Here is an 18,422-nt window from a genome sequence, read left to right as displayed (position 1 = left end):
AGAACATATAGAATATGCCATGTCATCTGGTGGAAAGTCAATACTATAGATTGGACAATGATAGTATATCAAATTATCAAAATGGAACCAAGTTATGTATCTCGTTCAGTTTTCTCACTAATCAAAAACTAGAAAATGAATTTTCTTAGTAACCAAAAACTTGAAAAAATAAATTTTCTTTTCTCATCCATCCTTTCTCAGCAACCAAACAGACCCTCAAGCAAGAAAAAACAAGGTTGAGAGAAAGTTCTCAAGGAATTACACAAGTTTCTTGACATAAGTTGGAAACAACACATGTTTAGAGAAGCTTCAAATAAAAAAAAAAAAGATTTAAGCCGAAAATAAGAAGAATATTCAACAATCTAACTTACTACTCATTATTAAAAACCAACTAAATCTCTTCTAAAAAGAAAGTCCTAATTGAAAACAAATTCAAAAATCATGCTATGATACTAATTTGATAAATGCAAACTAAAATGAACAAATTTGAAAAGTCTACTATGATGCCAACTTGGTAAATATTGACCAAGATAGATTGTCGGAGCCAACTTGGGTAAATATGTACTCATATGGATTCATGGCACCATCCCAACTTCTTATGTGTCTTAGAGTAGTCACATCTTTTACAAAACTTAATAGTTTCTTCCTCATCATTCTCCTTGGGTTGGAGAATCTGATTTCAGATTCATATTTGTGTGGTCATCAACATTGGTAGGCATTTTCATTGTGATGACTTTACCATTAAGTTTAAGGTATTGATTTAATTTAGTTTTGGGTGATTTGCATTGGTTTAAGTCTCATGTTAGATCCCTAAATAAGAAAATTGTTTCTCCTAGTGAAAAAGCTTTTAGCATTGAGCAATTTTGTTATATCAAGTTCTTGCACTTGAACCATGCTTGGTGGTGCAAGTTTTTGCCTTTCAACTACTTTACCTTGGATACGAGAAAGTTTGTTTAATTATTTAACAAACTAGTTAGCAATTAATAAAATGAATATAAAATAATTTATAAATAATGGAATTGATAAAAAATATAAATAATTAAATACTTTAAAGAATTGAGAATTTATTAATTAATTTTAATTAATTAAAATAAGAAATTATTAAATAACTTAATGAATAATAAAATAAGTATTACTAGATAATAAAATAATTAAATATGTGATTAAATAATACATAAATAATTAATAAAATAATAGTAATTTCTAAATATTACTTTATTATTATTATTATTATTATTATTATTGTTGTTGTTGTTGTTATGTAGGGTTTTCAAATTGCATCATATGTAAAAGGAAGAAGCTTTTGGGGGTAATTTTTGGAAAACTAAAAGGGAAGTAATTGAAAAACAAAGGAAGATGAGACATTTAAGGCTAAAGGGAAAAATAAAACCGAACACTCCAATTGCGCATGAAAGCTTTTCAGCATCTATATCTATATATTAAATGGAATGTGCCAAGTTGGCAATTTCCTGATTTCTGGCTATTTTTGACAAGTATTTATTTATTTATTTATTTTTGGTTGTTTTTAGAAGCATTTATCTTTTTCTGTTTTTTTTGAATTTTTCTCATTTTGAAATTGAATAAAGTAACTCAAGTGGCCAATAAGCTTTTAAGACTTTTATCTATGACCATTAACTCCATCTCCTCTGTCTCATTAACTCCTTTAATTATCTTTTCTCATTAATTATGCCATTAACTCTCTTTCAATAACTCATGCCATTATTTCTCTTTCCTATTCATTACTCCATTAAATTGCCTAAAATTCATTACCTTTATCTATATCTATATCCATTTCAATTTAATTATAATTTTGTAGACATTAGATATATTTATATTAAATTATAATTATCAATAAAAAATAATTATATTGAAATGGAGATATTTAATAGTATATTATTAGGCTAAATAATCTATTTCAATTTAAAAGATAATTAATATTTTAGTAATTAATTAAGTAATTTATATTTCAGAATAAATATTATTTAATTCACCTCAACAAATAAACCAGTGTTTTAAAATTTGACTTTGAGGTTGAATAGTTTTCTCGCCTCTAGGCCACGGGTCAACGATTCATTTGTCTGGATTGGACAAATCAAACATGACACATCATTAATCTATATATGTATAATATGATATAATATATTTACATTTTGTGTGTGTGGTGTATTATTTTAGGTTCAATTTGTACTTTTCATTTTAGTTTTTATTTTTTATATATGAAAGAGCCGAAAATTAAAATATTAAAATTTGAGGCTATAAAATGAGTTTTTTTTTTTTGTATAGTGGGGTTGTAAAGATTTTGAAAAGTTACCCAAATAAGAAGATCAACTTAATAAGACAACTAAGCACAAAGTTAAGTCCTCTAGAAGTTTTCAATACATTGAATATTGTAACCCATGACCCAATGACTATGTTGAACGGATTTTGATCTAATCAATGTTTTTTGACAAAATAATAGGTTTTAGGAAACCCAAAACTAGAAATAGGGCTAGGTAATGGTTCAAATGGTTAACTGTTTGAATCAACGATGAGTTGAAAAAATTGCATAAAGCATCATAAAAAGTATAATCCATTTATATTCCATTTGAAATAACAGAAATTAATTAACCATAGTAGAAAATAAGGTAAAATAATTATTAATTATTATTATTATAATAACAACAAATAAATTAATAAAAACTAATAAGATAAATTAGAAACCAATATATATTTAAAATTAATATAAAAAACTATACAAACTTATCTAACAATTATTACTTTTATAATTAATTTTTAATAACAAGCTTAAATTCCATTTAAAAATAAAAATTTAATATAATTAATTAAATTTAATAAGGATTAATAAAAATAAAAGTCAATAAAAATTATTAATCTTAAATATAGTTTAATTAATTTAAAATCAACTTAAATTCTATTTAAAAATGGGGAAAATTATAAAAACCTCATTGGGTTTTCTAACAATCCTATGAACCTCCCCCTATATATGTTTTGACCTTAACAAAAACTTCCCATATTGTTTTGAAAAAAGGTGCAAATACTTTCCTTCTGTTAACACTCGAAATAGAAAATGTTGATGTAATACATTAATTTTCTTTAAATACAAAATTTACCCTTAACCAACTTTATTTAGAAATAATTATAAATAAAAAATTACCTAAAAATAATACAAAAATAACTACAAACCATAAAATTTAAAAAATTAATAAAAAAATAGCATAAAAATAAAAAAATAATATAGATTTATCTAGAACATAGGAAATTAGCCACTCTCACTAAAGTGCAACTTGAATTGTGATCATGAATAAACTAGACATGACCCAGAAAAAAAATGCTTGAATTAGACTTAGATGAGCACCAATTAATTGGAAATGCCATAAATCTCTTTTCTCAATTCTTTTTAATAAATCCATTAACAGTAATCGAATAGTTTTTAAGCCTTTTGTGAATGTACATGAAGCTTCAAAGGATGCAATTGCTTTCTTTGAAGCTAAGTGTTTTTTAACTTTTTGAAAAAGCTAAATAAAACCACAAGAAAATCCAACCAAAGCGTGAAGATAATTTTTCATATTTTGTAATTTTGGGCCCCTAAATGCTTTATAATTTATACTTTTTAAATGTGTGCATCAATTGCATGAACTATTTGCTCATAAAATAAAATAGATGCTTTTCTAATAGTCGTTGTGATGAATTTAAAAATAATCAGATCATAGATTTACAAGCTGTGTCATCAACCATTATGATCCCCATCTCTGTTTTGTTCCTTTCTTCTCTTACACTGCATTTGGAGGTGCGAAGTACACTAGCACAGCCTAGCTGTATTTCCAAAACGGCACACTAGCACAGTTTCTCCCACAGTCCATTTAGGGGAAGAAACTGACTGTCCACGTTAGGGCTCTCTTTGCGTGACACGTTAGTTCACTTTGTTGCAAATGACTGAACTACCATGTCGTTAACTGCTTACTCGTTTTAACTGCTTACATGGTGATGGGTTTTCTGGTTCATCTATTTTAATTACTAATAAACCCTCATATCAAGGAGGGCCTTTCTGGGTATTTCTTTTGTCGATTATCTTCATGTCTGGTGAAGGGAAATCCGAGGATGGTGATGGCGATGACGAAGAACCAGTTCGCAGAGGGGACGCGAAGAAGAAGCATAGAGGGTCTGGAACTGGAAGGAATATCAGAGATGCTAAGCAGTTGGTTACGCTTCCATTCAGAAAGGCCAAGAAGCTTTGCAGAAAAAAGAATTATTCTTCCGCAAGGAATCCAGGTAAGGGCGGATGCTACCTATGTTTTTTGCAACCTCCTCTTACATCGGATTCAACGGTTAGCTCTGAGACAAGCGATCCAAACAACCCAGCTTTCTCTTATGGGTCATTGAAATCTCTAATAGAAAAGAACGACTTTTACTCAAGGGAATGCAATATCCACTTAGGTAGCTAATATGGAGGGTAAGACACTTATTCCTTTTCTTGTTTTTTGTGATGGTTGAAGATTTAAGGTTCAGAAAGGTTGGAAGTTAGGAATTAATCAAATTGGTGAAATGGGTTATCGGATTTCGTGATCGTTAAGCTTCAGTTGGTCTTCTTCCTTTTTTTTTTTTTTTCTGAATTTGGTTAGATGGGCCTGATAAATTGCAGGACGAAACTATCGATTAGTTAAAAACTCATATCCTTGGGAATGCTCATAGCTCACTGAGATTCGTTAGTCGGAGAGGTTGAAGTTGATATTATCCTCATCCCATGAGTTTGAATCAAGACAACCTTTTGCTGGGCTTACAGAAGAAGGAAAGAGGACAAACAAAAGATTTAAGTGTTTCTGTTTTTGAAGGTTTTAAGCAGAAATCCATGAAGAGGAAGTGCATGTGAAGATTTCGAGGAAAACACATTGATTCTCTAATGCGTGGGCGGAGTTGTTCATTCTTTTTTCTTGTAGAATTTTGTAAATTTTCTTTCATTTTCATGGTATTGTCTTTACCAAATGCACATAAGATTTCAGTTTACAAGAATAAAAAATGCCATTCGTTTGTTCTGTTTTGATTCAATTAGCAGGACAGTCTTTCAGAAACCCTCAACTGTTGCCTGTTGGACAATGAGGAGAATTCTCTCCATTCATCTTGGAAGTAGTTAACCACAGTAACAGCCATGCGACTTTTAAGACCTAGTACTAAGTCTTGCATTCAGAAAATTGCTTAGAATTGCAGATAATGAGTATTGATATACCTGAAATTTTAAGCGTGATGAATCTTAGTCTAAAGAGGCTTGGACCTGATCTTGATGATTCGGTAAGTGGTAGAACTTATAGGTAGGGGGACCAAATATTCGGGAATAAAAGTCATGCCATCAATCTCATAGAGAGGATGTGATTACTAATATACTTCAAGTTTGAAGTTCCACTTGTTCTATTGAGGACCAAAAACCGGACCAGGTATGTATTAATTTCTCCAATTGGGGAAAGAGTTGGAAATTGCATTTGGTGTGGGTAGATACACAAATAATGAAAGTACCATCTGGTTGCATTTGGATTTTTAGTTTAGCTGATAGTACTTGGAGGCTTGGAGCAACAAGAAACAGAAAGCTACTTCAGGAGTTGTAGCTTCATTGAACTACATATCTTGGTGCCTTTGATTGAATGTTGGTTTCCTGGAATATTAGCTGTACCTTAACCTGCAATATTTGTTAATCTTTATAGAGAGAATTTGATATTTAGCAAAGTTTATACAAGGGGAGATCAGATACTTTTCATTTATTAAATGGTTTTACATTCAAATGGCCTTTATATCAATCCTAGGCAATCAATTTAATGTCTCTGGCTGTAGATTCTGTGGGTAAACTACTTTATCTTGCCTGGTTCAGTGCAATAGTTCTTGATTGTTATTTTTAGAAGTCATTTGTGTTTGAGACTGGAATCTATCAAATAAAGCATCTGAGCTATGCATTTTCTTTTAATCCAAATTAATCTGGTATTTCTTAACTCCTTACATCCACCACTTCATACTTCTTTGTTTCTTGCATAAGATACAATGTATCTTTTATTATTTTCCCTAGGTAGTTCACTATAGATTTACTATGCTCTAGTAATTTCTCTAAGTTCCAAGCAAACATGAAATCTTTACACAAGTGAGCACTGAGCACTCTAGCTACTTTTTTGTTCTACTGATCAACCCTTGAATAAAGGCCATTACCCAATGTTGGTCCCAGCTTTCTTGGTCCAGGGATGGGCAGACTGGTGGATACGGACCTAACCTTTGTCATTTTGTTGCACAAAATGGCCACCTTCAGACTTGAACCTGCATTCTCATGTTTGTCAGTTTGACTTTGACATTTTACTATTACACCAAGTAATGGCCCCTGGTCTTCTGATCTACCTTTGAATGTATATATGGAAAAGGTTTGGCTAATCAGGTCAGGTAGGGCTTTTCCCTACATGGCCTACCCTAGCTGGGTCTTCTATGTTCTAGTCACCTCTCAACAGTTTTCTATTGTAACCTGAGGATCAATCAAATACCTGAATGACTCGATTATTATATGTGAATCTGAAAGAGCATCAATTTGTTTTGTCTGCAGTGGGAAATGTTGAGGTTGGAGCATTGCAGGTGACTAGGACAATCCGTGGCTGTCATTCTTTCAGATACCTCAATTGAATACTGAATCATGAGAGTGATTGATTCTCTTTGCCAAGCATTGGTGCCAATGACTGAGAAAATAAAGGCTTGATGCTATCTTCTCATTGCCTATAAATAATGGTAATAGATCACCAATTATTGAAATTGAAGTAATCCATTGACTGAGAAAATAACTGAAGTATCATGTTCCTATTTTCACAGGTGGATTAACCTTCCCCCTCCCCCTCCAGGATCATTCATCTTTTCATAGCATTCAATAGGTTCCCTTCAAAACCCTGTGACAGTTTGATGCAGACAAAGAGGGAATTCCAAATGAACTATGGTTTTGTTGGGGAAAAATGAACACAAGCTTAATATAGTTGGGGGCATCTTCTTTATTAAAAAAAAAAAAAACACTTGAATTATTAAATTGTCAGAGCACAAATATTGAGTCGTTTGCTCATTACCTAATATTTTTTTTAAGAAAAAGAAAAGATTTATTAAGGATTAAAAAGAATGGAGCTTTAGACATTACCCTCAAAACAAAACTAGGAGCAAAAGCTTGATACAAAAATCAAAAACAGACAAAAAAACTAAGAAGAATATCAGGGTGATAACCTTTGTTTATTCTAAATGATCTTCATGCAGTTTCTGGTTGAATCGTCTCTTGGGCCTTCTTAAACTTAGAATTCTTTTTCTTCCTCTTGTTTTCCACTGTCAATCTTGATTTGAATCATTCTTCTCCTTGGAAATAGTAGGTTTAATTAGATTTTCACCAACTTGATCACCTTTCTTCGCAGGAGTAGCTAATTGATCAAAGTTCACTTTGTGCCTTGCTTCAGAAACACCTTGAGCTCTATATCAATGAGATAAACCGTAAAGGTATTGCATGTTTTCATTGATTTCAATCTCTATATCATCCCAACACCATTAGTTCACAATAGGCCAAGGAAATTTCAGCCATTTACCACTGCACTTCTCTTATGCCTCTTGCAACAATGTTTTTTTCCACTGGAGCCTTCTTAGGCTTTGGAGAAAATTTTGGTTGGGTACTATTACCTTCACGTGCTTATTCCATCACCTCTTGCATTTCTATGTCGTAGTGCTTCTGATTATTTCTATCTTCCTGCTCTTTCTATATATCCATACTAGCATTGTGTTGAACACTATTTGTGCCATCCTCTTGTTCAGTCACATGTGGTTCGAGGGTTTGTGCAAGTGTGACCTAGTCTGCACCGTTATCGTTCTTTGATTCCTTGAGACACTCCAACCTATTATCTCCTCTTGTCCAACCACCATCTCTGGCTCTCTGTCTAGGATAATGGAAGCCTAAGGTCTGCTTTGTTTGGTCACACCAGTCGGCTAGAAGATTTGCTTCTCCTTCTGTTAGAGGATGGTGACTACTTTTTAATTCTTCTTCTCATCATGCTTCTTGTTCAAGCGACAGACACCCTCGCCATGCCCTATCTTGTTGCAATAGATACAGTGCTTTGAGAGATTGTCATATACAATCTGCTACCAAAATCCATCTTGGCCTGTGCCTATCCACAATCGTTGGGGGTTATCTTTCAACAAATCCACTTCTACATAGAGACATGGGCTTCAGTAGTACGAGTTAGGTTCAGAGTAGCGGTATCCACTTTTGGATTTTCCTTGCAACTTGGGCAATCAACCTGATATGAGAGTGGTTATATAGATTAACAGGAAGATTAGAGAAAGAAATCCAGACCGAAGCAATGGAGGGTTCAATCCCTAGGTCAAATGAAAGGATCCATTTGAGTAGACAAAACTGGAAATCCTTTATACAGACTTGTTCCCACAATCAAACTCTCAAATACTTTTCTTCATGAGCAAAAAGAATGATAACATTATAAGAATCCAAAGCAGTAATGATTAGGCTCTTCTTTAGGTGAAACATTCTAATAAAAATTTCTTTTATTTCTTGCAAAGGAGGACGACCATGGACACATTTTCCAATCAAAGCATACTTCAGCGGTGAGAGGGATCTCTGTATCTCTTCAGGAAATAGCACGGCTGGCTCATCCCAATGGAGAGTAGGGCTTCTCTCTTCAATAATGATATTCTCAGGGACTACAGGCGTTAAGACAGTATCCAACCGAAGTAATTAAGCAAAAGACGGCAGCTGGGTATGGGGAATACCTGGTGGATCTGATGGCTTCTCTAGGGTTCCCATCCTAACGAATCGATGCTTGCAAACTTCAACAACCTGATCTCCAACCCCCCAAAAAAGTGGAGAGGAGGAACTCAAATCATCACACTTGCACTGGAAGTAAAGAAAGTGGAACTAACCTACCATTTGCTGTGTATTTACCAACAGAAAAAAAAAGAAGGGTATCTATTTACTAACAGAAGAAAAATTAGGAAGCCCCTAGCCCTGAACTAACCTACCATTATCTTTGTTGCTACCTTCCTTTCAAATTTCAATCAATTATTCGTCAATAAGCTTTAATGTCTTCTCTTCCAATACCAATCATTGTTCATCACAATCAATAGAAGTACTTGTCTTTGTGCTTATTTAAACTTTAACAAAGTGATTGCAAGTATGAGAGATGGGAGTCTAGCATCGATCACGTTGGAACTTAAGCTTTGATATTTGGATAATCGGATTTTAACATTTAACATATAATATTAGCAGTTAGGTTTTCGGTGTGTTGGACATTCTCACTTGATGGTTTCAGTCACAACTGTAGGCTGTAATTTATTAAATCCTAAGTGTTAAGTGCCGTCATCTCCTTTACCTTGTGCTCTCGAACAGAAGTAAACAAAGAGTGCTCATGACCCTGTATTTCAAACTGCAAAAAAAAAAAAAGGTATTTCAAACTCTTATGGAACCACCCAACAGAACCATCAAAAGAATATGTTTATCAAATGCAACAATTAATAAAGAAATTAAAAAAGTTAAAACAAAAGGAAATCGAACTCACCATCTTTCGTGAAATGTAACAGAATAAAGATGCCTAGGTACGTCAAGAGTCTTCTACTATGCTCCTGGTGAAGGAACTTGGATTAACTTGTTGCTCTTTACCATGAACATGCTACTTCAATTGGGCAACGACGTATGGATGAAGAGTTTATCAATTTCAATCGCAACTAATATCAATTAGCAACAAAGGACTACCTTTGAGCTTCCACAGCATTTATACTTTCAGAAAGCCTTAGGTTGTGTTTGGTTGCAATGCAAATTTATTTGTACTGATGCAAAACCAAGGAAGTACAAATGATTTCAATGTAAATTGTGAATTATTTTTTATGGTGCGCGATCTGGTCACTCCTAGCTGGACGTGGCTACGCTCCTAGCTGGTGACGGACGAGAGATACGTGAGGAAGAAGATGAAGGAACTTGGGGGGCTCATCCGGTGGGAACACACTGATGGTTAAGTTAGTAACCGGACTGAAAGCGGGGAGAGAGAGAGAGAGCTGCAGAGAAATCAAAGAGATAGAGTGATGATCACGATACCTTCGCCCCTAGGGGTCAGGGTCCTTATATACTAGTATCCTGACATGTTTGGTGCAACCACCTCCGAATCTCTACTGCGGCGATTTGCTATCAAATAACGGCTTGGAGTGGTTGGCCGTTATTTGTCAGAGTTGAGCTGTCGGGAAAGGTGATCGCTACAGAGTACGGTCCTACTAAACAAGAAACAACCTCCAGGGTTGGCAGGCACGACGCCGCCAGGCGAGAGACATGGGTGCAGTCTCCAGGTTTGGTAGGTACGGTTGTCAGGCAGAAAATCCCCTGCGATACGCCGAACTTCTCTACAGCGAGCTACCTTACACCGAGCTATTGGTGAGGCATCGAGGTGCTTTTCTACCTGAGGCATGTCTCCGAGGTAGCCTACTTAGGTTTGGACAGGAGCGAACTTATTCTAGTTAGGGAGCTGACGAGCTTAACCCGAAGTGTCTTCAGTTCGGGGTGCTCCCTACTTGGGAGAGTCTTAGCTCGGGGTGACGGAGTATTATCTTGTAGCAAGCTGCCATTCATGGCGAGCTGTCAGGCTGGGTTATAGCGAGCTCGTTACGCTGAGTTGGAGCGAGCTCGTTATGCTGAGTTGTCACTCACGTTGAGTCACGTCCACGTGTCCCCTCGTTATGAGATCTAGCCAAATCACTCTCCATCAATTGCCCCCTACTCCCCAGGCCAGGGGTCCTTACCTGGTGCGGGGAGTTCACGGCGTGATGGGTGGATTTGGCTCGAGGTTCAGGCCGTCCAGTTAGACAGTTCGTCGGTCAGACCAGTTCGACTGCTCGGCTCAACCATGTATAACCCAGGTCGCATGCGGTTTACGCGCGGATGTCACACGATCTATAGACTCCGCGGATGCCAAAAAATGCGCTAAACTGATTTCGACCTTGAGGGTCATGCAACCGGTTTTCTTAGGAACCGTCAGATCTTCTTGATTTCGACCGTTGATCCCCTGACCTTGTGGCCATAAATATGGGGGGACCCGAGTCATTTTCTCCGCCATAAGTTCACTAGCATTCGCCTTGAGGTCGCGGTTAAAGTCCTCAGCTCGGGTTTTCTAGTTCGTCAGTTTTTCAGTTCGGTCTCTCTTCTTGGTGAGTCTCCCCTAGCTTTTCTTTTTCAGTTTGGTTCAATTCGTAGTTATCTCGCAACTTAGTTTTGATAGTCTCTTGGATGAGCCCGAGGAAGGTACCTCGGCTCAGGTTGGTCCTCCCGAAGTGGAGTCATCCTGGGAGGCACGAGAGGCCACGGATAACCCGACGTCCACTTTGTTAGACAGTTTGTATGCCCTTAGCTCCAATCAGTTTTGATGTACTTTAGACATTTAGTGTAAATGAATAAAGTGCATGTTTGATTCATGTTGTGTGGTATGTTTTTGTGTAAGACCCTTAAACTGGACACTTAATGAGAATCATGTTAGTTTAAAATGTTCATAGTTAGTGGATCGGTCTGGGGAGACCTATCCTGATAAGGATGACACTGATGTGCCGCCAAGTTGGTTGGGGAGGCTTGTCTTAGCCACCAGGGTGAGACCCGAGGTACGTGTAGTGAGGATTCAACTTGAAACCTTGAATTGGACCAGATTTCCAATATTGTCTTGGACCTTAGTGATGAGTGGGCAAAACTGGAAAGTTACACCTGACCCCTAGACTCGATTTGATACTACATTAGGTGGCGGATTTGGGTTGTCTTTGATATGCCAATCAGTGAGATCCTTAGAGGGGGTCAAAACCTAGGTATGTTGGGATGGTTCATGAACCCATCTGAGTGGGTGATCATAGTGATAGGATAAGCCCCTTTGTTAGACAAAGGTAATGATCGGGGATGCACTCTCTTTGATGGAAACCAAAAACTGCTGGCAGTCGATTTCAACCGTTGGAATTTTGTTTTGCAAAATATATTTATGATATAACATATGTGTACGGTTTCAACTCGTTTGCAAAAAGGTTTTAATCCCCGGGGTCCATCTTAGAGGAGAGTGCAACACTGTGCCTTGTAGTCGAGGGAGAGGTCCTCTCTTGTCGGGCAGTGTTTTGGATCATTATGGGATGAGAGGTTAAGTGTAAGGCCATTTAGGGTTGTACCTGATGGGCTAATCTTGCATCTGCCCACAGTCCCTAGGTTTTTATAAGATGGCTTGGCCCAGGGACCACTTAGTGTAAGTGTTGGGCCCATAGAATCCAGGTGATGGGCTCAAGGGGTTCACTTTCTAGTGAATTCGGCTAGGCCTTGGCCGAACCCATGTGGCTGATGTGTAGATCAATGCTTGGGTCCCACGCCATACAAAGAAGCCAAACTGGGTAGCAGTTTGGAAGCCTATTGAGCACTTGATGCATATTGGGCCTAAAGCCCATTTCGAACTAGGCTGATTTTATCAGTCACTTAAAGGGGCAAATCTGAGGTTAGGTCAAGCCAAAAAAGGATTGGGTCTTAACCGTATCCACTCATGGAAACCAAATTCAAATTAGGATTTGAATTTGGTAACCTCCTAATAAGATCAGGAGTGGGCTGATCTAATCTGCATATAGGATTAAGAAGACTCCTTATCCAAATACAGATTTGGATTAGGATAACTCCTAATGAGATTAGGAAGTTTCTTAATCATTAAGAAAAGAGGAGAAACCCTAATTTCGAATTACAAGAATTCAAACCTTAAGGGTATTCGCAGAACACACTGCATCTTGAGATAAGATCTCAGAGAAAACCCTAGAGAGAAGAAAGCTATTCACCACCTTCTGCTCTAGCTCTCTCCTCCAGTAGCCGCCGCCATCTACTGCTAGTTCATTTTCTCTGTGAGGGAAAGATCAAGAAAGGTTCTTGACATCAATCTTTACTGAAAGGTTGACCGTGTGTGGTGCTCATTGCTTCCATCGAGTTCTTCAGAAGGACTTGGTTCGTGGGACGAACACTGCTGGTTCTGCTTCATTATCACTGTGTCATCTTCAGTGGGAGCGATTCTTGTGAGTTTCTTTAGGTGTGAACACCGACATTGGGAGATACTGTTTCTCCGGATCAGGTATATCCCTTCCCTTCTCTTTTGGTTCAGATCTGGTTCGGTTTTGGTTCAAGTCAGATCCTTGAATACTGTATTCTAAATTTAGGGAATATGATTCCCAATTGGAAGAAAGGTAAGAAATTTTTGAAATTCGCCCACCCATTCTGCACCATTTTGGCATCCATATGATGGATCTTACCATTCTTTCAGTGGTATCAGAGCCACAGGTTCAAATCTTGAATCAAATAAAATCAGATCTGAACCTGCGCAAATGGGTAGAAGGTGTTCTACCCGAATTTGCGCAGATAGAATTTTATTTCTAGAAAATTGTTTCTAGATGTGGGGTGATTGATCTGAAATTAATTTTATAAATCTGAAATTGATTTAGAACTATTCTTTATTTATTTCTTGATTTATTGGGATGTTCGTATATGGAGATCGAAGTGCAGTTTCAGCGCAGAATGTCTGCGCATTCTATTAGCAATATTCTATTCATTCGGTTTGTAATATTTTTTTTCCTAGACTGAATGTATAGGATTCAATAAAGTTGTAATTAATTAATAGAAATTAGGATTTTTGTTTTTTTTTTATTTCTTGATTGAAGTTGGCGGCGGTGCTGGAGATTCGTAGATATCACTATCACAATCTGCGTTTTTGTAGTTTATGAAACTGCAACCTTGTGTTCTAATCTCTGTTTTGCAGGTGGATTTTGTACGAACAACCCCATATCTGATTTATGATTGTCTGTAATCAGATTTGTTAATTTCAGATCTTTCTTGAACTTGATTCTTGAATTGAAAATTAGCTTCAGACCATTTTCTGGGGCTTCCTCTTTGCCCTCCTCTTCTTAACAGATTTGCCAGTTTCAACAAGCATGGCTATCGGCTCATCCTTTCTAATCAGTTCCTCGGCTCGTTGCAACATCTTGCTGAGCTCTTGAACGCTGACATTCAGCTTGTTCATATTATAGTTCACAATGAACGGATTGAAGGACGAAGGCAAGGAGTTAAGAATGACGTTTATCTGTGTGACCAGATATAGCCCGGACCCAAGGGCCTCTAGCTCGTTTATGTAAACCATCATCCGGAGACAATGGTCATGAACTTGCTGCCCCTTGGTCATCTGTGCGGTCATGAACTGCTTAAGGACCTTTTGGCGAGTAGAACAGTTCTACTCTTCGTACATAGTTTTTAGACTGTCCAATATGTCTTTGGTGAGTTCGATCTGATCGAATTGCCTCTGCATCGAATTGTCAAAAGAGGCTATGATATAGTAGCAGGCTAGGGAGTTTTTCTCCTCCCATTCTTGGTATTCGCTCCTACGGGCTTCTGAAGCCCTGTCTCCCGGACGATCCGGTGCAGGATTCATTGCCACTTTATCTAACTTTTTTGAAGTCAGGACTAGCATAAGGTTTTTGTACCAGTCAGCATAGTTTGGGCCCTTAAGTTTGTTGTCGTCAAGCAACTTAGCAAATTGTCCATTTGATATTTTCTGGTAAAATAGCAAAACGTTAGTCCACAACCTTAGTTTGATTCACGTTACCTACATAGATATGGCTTTTAATCTATGTTCCATTTCCATTTGTTCATCTCTAAGATTTCCCTCTTATCTCAATGACGGAGACGGCGAAATGTCTCTGGAAATGTGGGAAATCACATAGGGTGCATGGAGCCAACTGTTTCAGCTGCATAACCCCACCACCTTTCTGTGAAGGATCGCATCCACTCATCGTATGAGTTTTCCCTTTGGCCTCTGTCAGACAAGGTTCATAGCCATTTTAGGGTAAACCTTTCTGTCCAATGAGTGCTCACTCATCATATTCAGGTTATGCCAAGGTACCGTGAGAGAGTTCCCATTTTCTGGTGAAGCCCCTCCCACATCGGTCTGTGACGCCCCTATCATCTTGACAGACCCAACAGCAAATAGATAGCCCAATTTTATGGTGCGTTTCCTCATTACTGAAGGACCCATCATCGTGCTAAAGACGAAAGGCCTTTAGAGAGTCCATCATATGGATCTCCCTATCACATGCACTCATATTACTACAGGGAACAAGTGATTACGCCCTAGTTAATTTAGGTCAAACCAAAGTGGCTCCCACTAACTTTCATAAAAACAAATTTTTGGCGGCCCAATTCGGCTAAGGTTTCCGCACGTGTCCCTTTTCAGGGTTGTGGGGCCCACCACAAAAGGAAGGGGTCATCCAATGACCGTACGGGACATCATGGCAATGATATGCATTCAGCCATGGTCTGTGCGAGAGCCACTAACGTATCATCATGGGCCAAGTGCTTATGGCCCATGGTCGCAGCACATCAAACATCCACACATCACATGTAAAGGAAGAATTGATCCAATTAATTACTTGTTGTAAAGTCCATTAATAAGCCCATTTATAATCCATAATATTAACAATTAACATTATCTAGGTATATGGGTTGAATAGTAGTTAGCAGTTCGGTCCATATAGCTTTTACACAAAAGTGGGCTTTTGCAGTTTTAACTCTTTAAAACTGGGCTTTACAGGTTGGGCCAAATTGGTTCTTCCAATTAAAGATTAGTTTCAAACCTGAAAGTGGGAGAAATCAAGGCTGAGAACAGCCCCGTTTGAACCCTAGATTCAGTCAAACAGCTTTGGTCCAATCTGGTCCAAAACGGTCCAAAACCAATTTTTAATTCAAGAAACAATTCAAAAAAAATCTGAAATTAATATTTCTAATTTTAGACAATCATAAATCAGATATGGACTGTTCGTACCACCTAAAAAATAGAGATTAGTAATCAAGGGTGGTAGTTTCATAAACTGCAAAACGCAGAATGCGATATCACGATCTGCAAATCTTCAGCGCCGCCGCCATCTTCAATCAAGAAAATAAAAAATTACAGAAACCTATTTTCTATTAACATTCTTGATTGAATCCTATACATCCAGTCTAGAAAAATTAAAAAAAAATTATTTTACAGACCGAATAGAATAGAAACTGCAAAAAGATTGCGCAGACTATCTGCGCCAAATCTGCACTTTGATCTCCATGTACGAACAACCCATTTAAATCAAGAAATAAATTAAGAACATTTCCAAATAAATTTCAGATTTAACAAAAATTAATTTCAGATCAATCGCCCACATCCAGAAACTATTTCTAGGAATAAAAACAACAATATGCGCAAATCCAAGTAGAACAACTTCTGCCAATTTGCGCAGGTTCAGATATGATTTTCTTGGTTCAAGATTCGAACCTGGCTCTAATACCACTGAAAGGAGGGAGAGATCCATCGTATGGATGCCAAGAATGCAGTGGAATAGGGTGGGCAAATTTCAAAAATTTCTCTCCTCCCTTCCAACTAGGAATCATATTCCCTGATTTTAGAATACAATATTCAATGATCTAATCGAACCAAACCGAACCAGATCTGAAACCCAAGAGAAAGGGAAGGGTTATACCTGATATGAAGAGTCGGTATGTCCCAACGTCGGTGTTCACGCCCAAAGAATACTCCCAAGATCTGCTTCCACTGAAGATGACAGAGTGATGCTGGAGCAGAACCAGCAATGTTCGTCCTACGAACCAAATTCTTCACATGGATTCCGTGGAAGCGAAGAGCACCGTACATAATCAGCCTTTCAGCAAAGACTGATATCAAGAACACCTTCTTGATCTTTCCCTCTCAAAGAGATCAAACCAGGCAGTAAATGGCGGCGGCGGCTGGAGGAGAACTCTGAGATCCTATCTCAAATCGCAGGAGAATTTTTCTGCTCAAAACCCTTGGTTCGAATTCTGATAATTCAAGATTAGGGTTTCTCCTCTTTCTTAGTGATTAAGAAACCTTCTAATCCTATTAGGAGTTATCCCAATCCAAATCTGTATTTGGATAGGGAATTATCTTAATCCTATCTGCAGATTAGGTCAGTCCACTCCTGATCTTATCAGGAGGTTACCAGATTCAAATCTTTATTTGAATTTGGTCTCCAAGAGTGGATAGGGTCAAGACCCAATCCTTTGGCTTGCCCTAATCTCATATCCGCCCCTTTAAGTGGGTAATTAAATCAGCCAGTTCGAAATGGGCTTTAGGCCCAATATGGATTAAGTGCTCAACAGGCTTCCAAACTGCTGCCCAGTTGGGCTTCTTTGTATGGCGATGGACCTAAGCATTGATCTACACATCAACCACATGGGTTCGGCCCAGCCTTTGTTACAAGGCCTAGCCGAATTCACTGGATAGCTCAGTGAACCGCTTGAGCCCATCACTTGGACTTTATGGGCCCAACACTTACACTAAGTGGTCCCTGGGCCAAGCCATCTTATAAAAACCCAGGGACTGTGGGCAGATGCAAGATTAGCCCATCAGGTGTAACCCTAAATGGCCTTACACTTAACCTCTCAACCCATAATGATCAAACACTGCCCGACAAGAGAGGACCTCTCCCTCGGCTGCAAGGAATAGTGTTGCACTCTCTGCTCACATGGATCCCGGGATTTAAAACCATTTGCAAACATTTTGAAACCATACATATCTATATATCTTATATATAAATTTTTCCAAACAAAATTCCAACGATTGAAATCAACTGCCGGCAGTTGGGTTTCCATCAGAGAGAGTGCATCCCCGATCATTACCTTTGTCCGACAAAGGGGTTGATCATGTCACTACGATCACCCACTTAGATGAATTCTTAGACTATCCCAACATACCTAGGTTTTGACCACGCTAAGGATCTCACTGATTGACATATCAAAGACAGCCTAATCTGACACCTAGTGCAGTATCATAATCGAGTCTAGGGGTCAGGGGTAACTTTTTAGTTTTGCCCATCAATCTCCAAGGTCTAGGGCAACACTGGAAATCTGGTCCGGTTCAAAGATTCAAGTAATCCTACACTGCATGTGCTTCGGGTCTCACCTAGGCAGCTGAGACAGGCCACCCCAACACTTGGCAGCACACCAGTGTCAGTCTTGGCAGGATAAATCTCGCTAGACTTATCCAACGGCTGTAAACATTCTAAACTAGCACGAGTCTCATTAAGTGTCCAGTTTAAGGGTCTTACATAGAAACATACCACACAACATGAATCAAACATGCACTTTATTCATTTACACAAAATGTGAAAAGTACATCAAAACTGAATGAAGCTAAGGGCATAAAAAACTATCTAACATCCTTATCCAAATACAGATTTGGATTAGGATAACTCATAATGCCAACTCTAGCTCTCTCCTCTAGCAGCCGCCGCCATCTAGTGCCAGTTTGTTTTCTCTGTGAGGGAAAGATCAAGAAAGGTTCTTGACATCAATCTTTGCTGAAAGGTTGATCGTGTGTGGTGCTCATTGCTTCCATCGA

At 37.7% G+C, this 18,422-nt stretch overlaps 1 non-coding gene across 1 annotated transcript; it reads left to right on the top strand.

Moving 5' to 3' along the window:
- Positions 1-4,094: 4,094 nt before the first annotated feature.
- Positions 4,095-9,138, top strand: LOC104588955 (uncharacterized). Its single transcript, XR_002022224.2, has 3 exons — positions 4,095-4,269; positions 6,566-7,485; positions 8,554-9,138. It is a non-coding gene; the product is annotated as an uncharacterized LOC104588955 (transcript).
- Positions 9,139-18,422: the final 9,284 nt, after the last annotated feature.

The sequence above is a fragment of the Nelumbo nucifera genome, chromosome 4 (assembly GCF_055504915.1).
Source record: "Nelumbo nucifera cultivar China Antique chromosome 4, China Antique-T2T, whole genome shotgun sequence".
In the NCBI taxonomy this organism is placed as follows: Eukaryota; Viridiplantae; Streptophyta; class Magnoliopsida; order Proteales; family Nelumbonaceae; genus Nelumbo; species Nelumbo nucifera.
The sequence above is the reverse complement of the archived record's forward strand: the minus strand, read 5'-3'. Positions and strand labels throughout refer to the sequence as shown.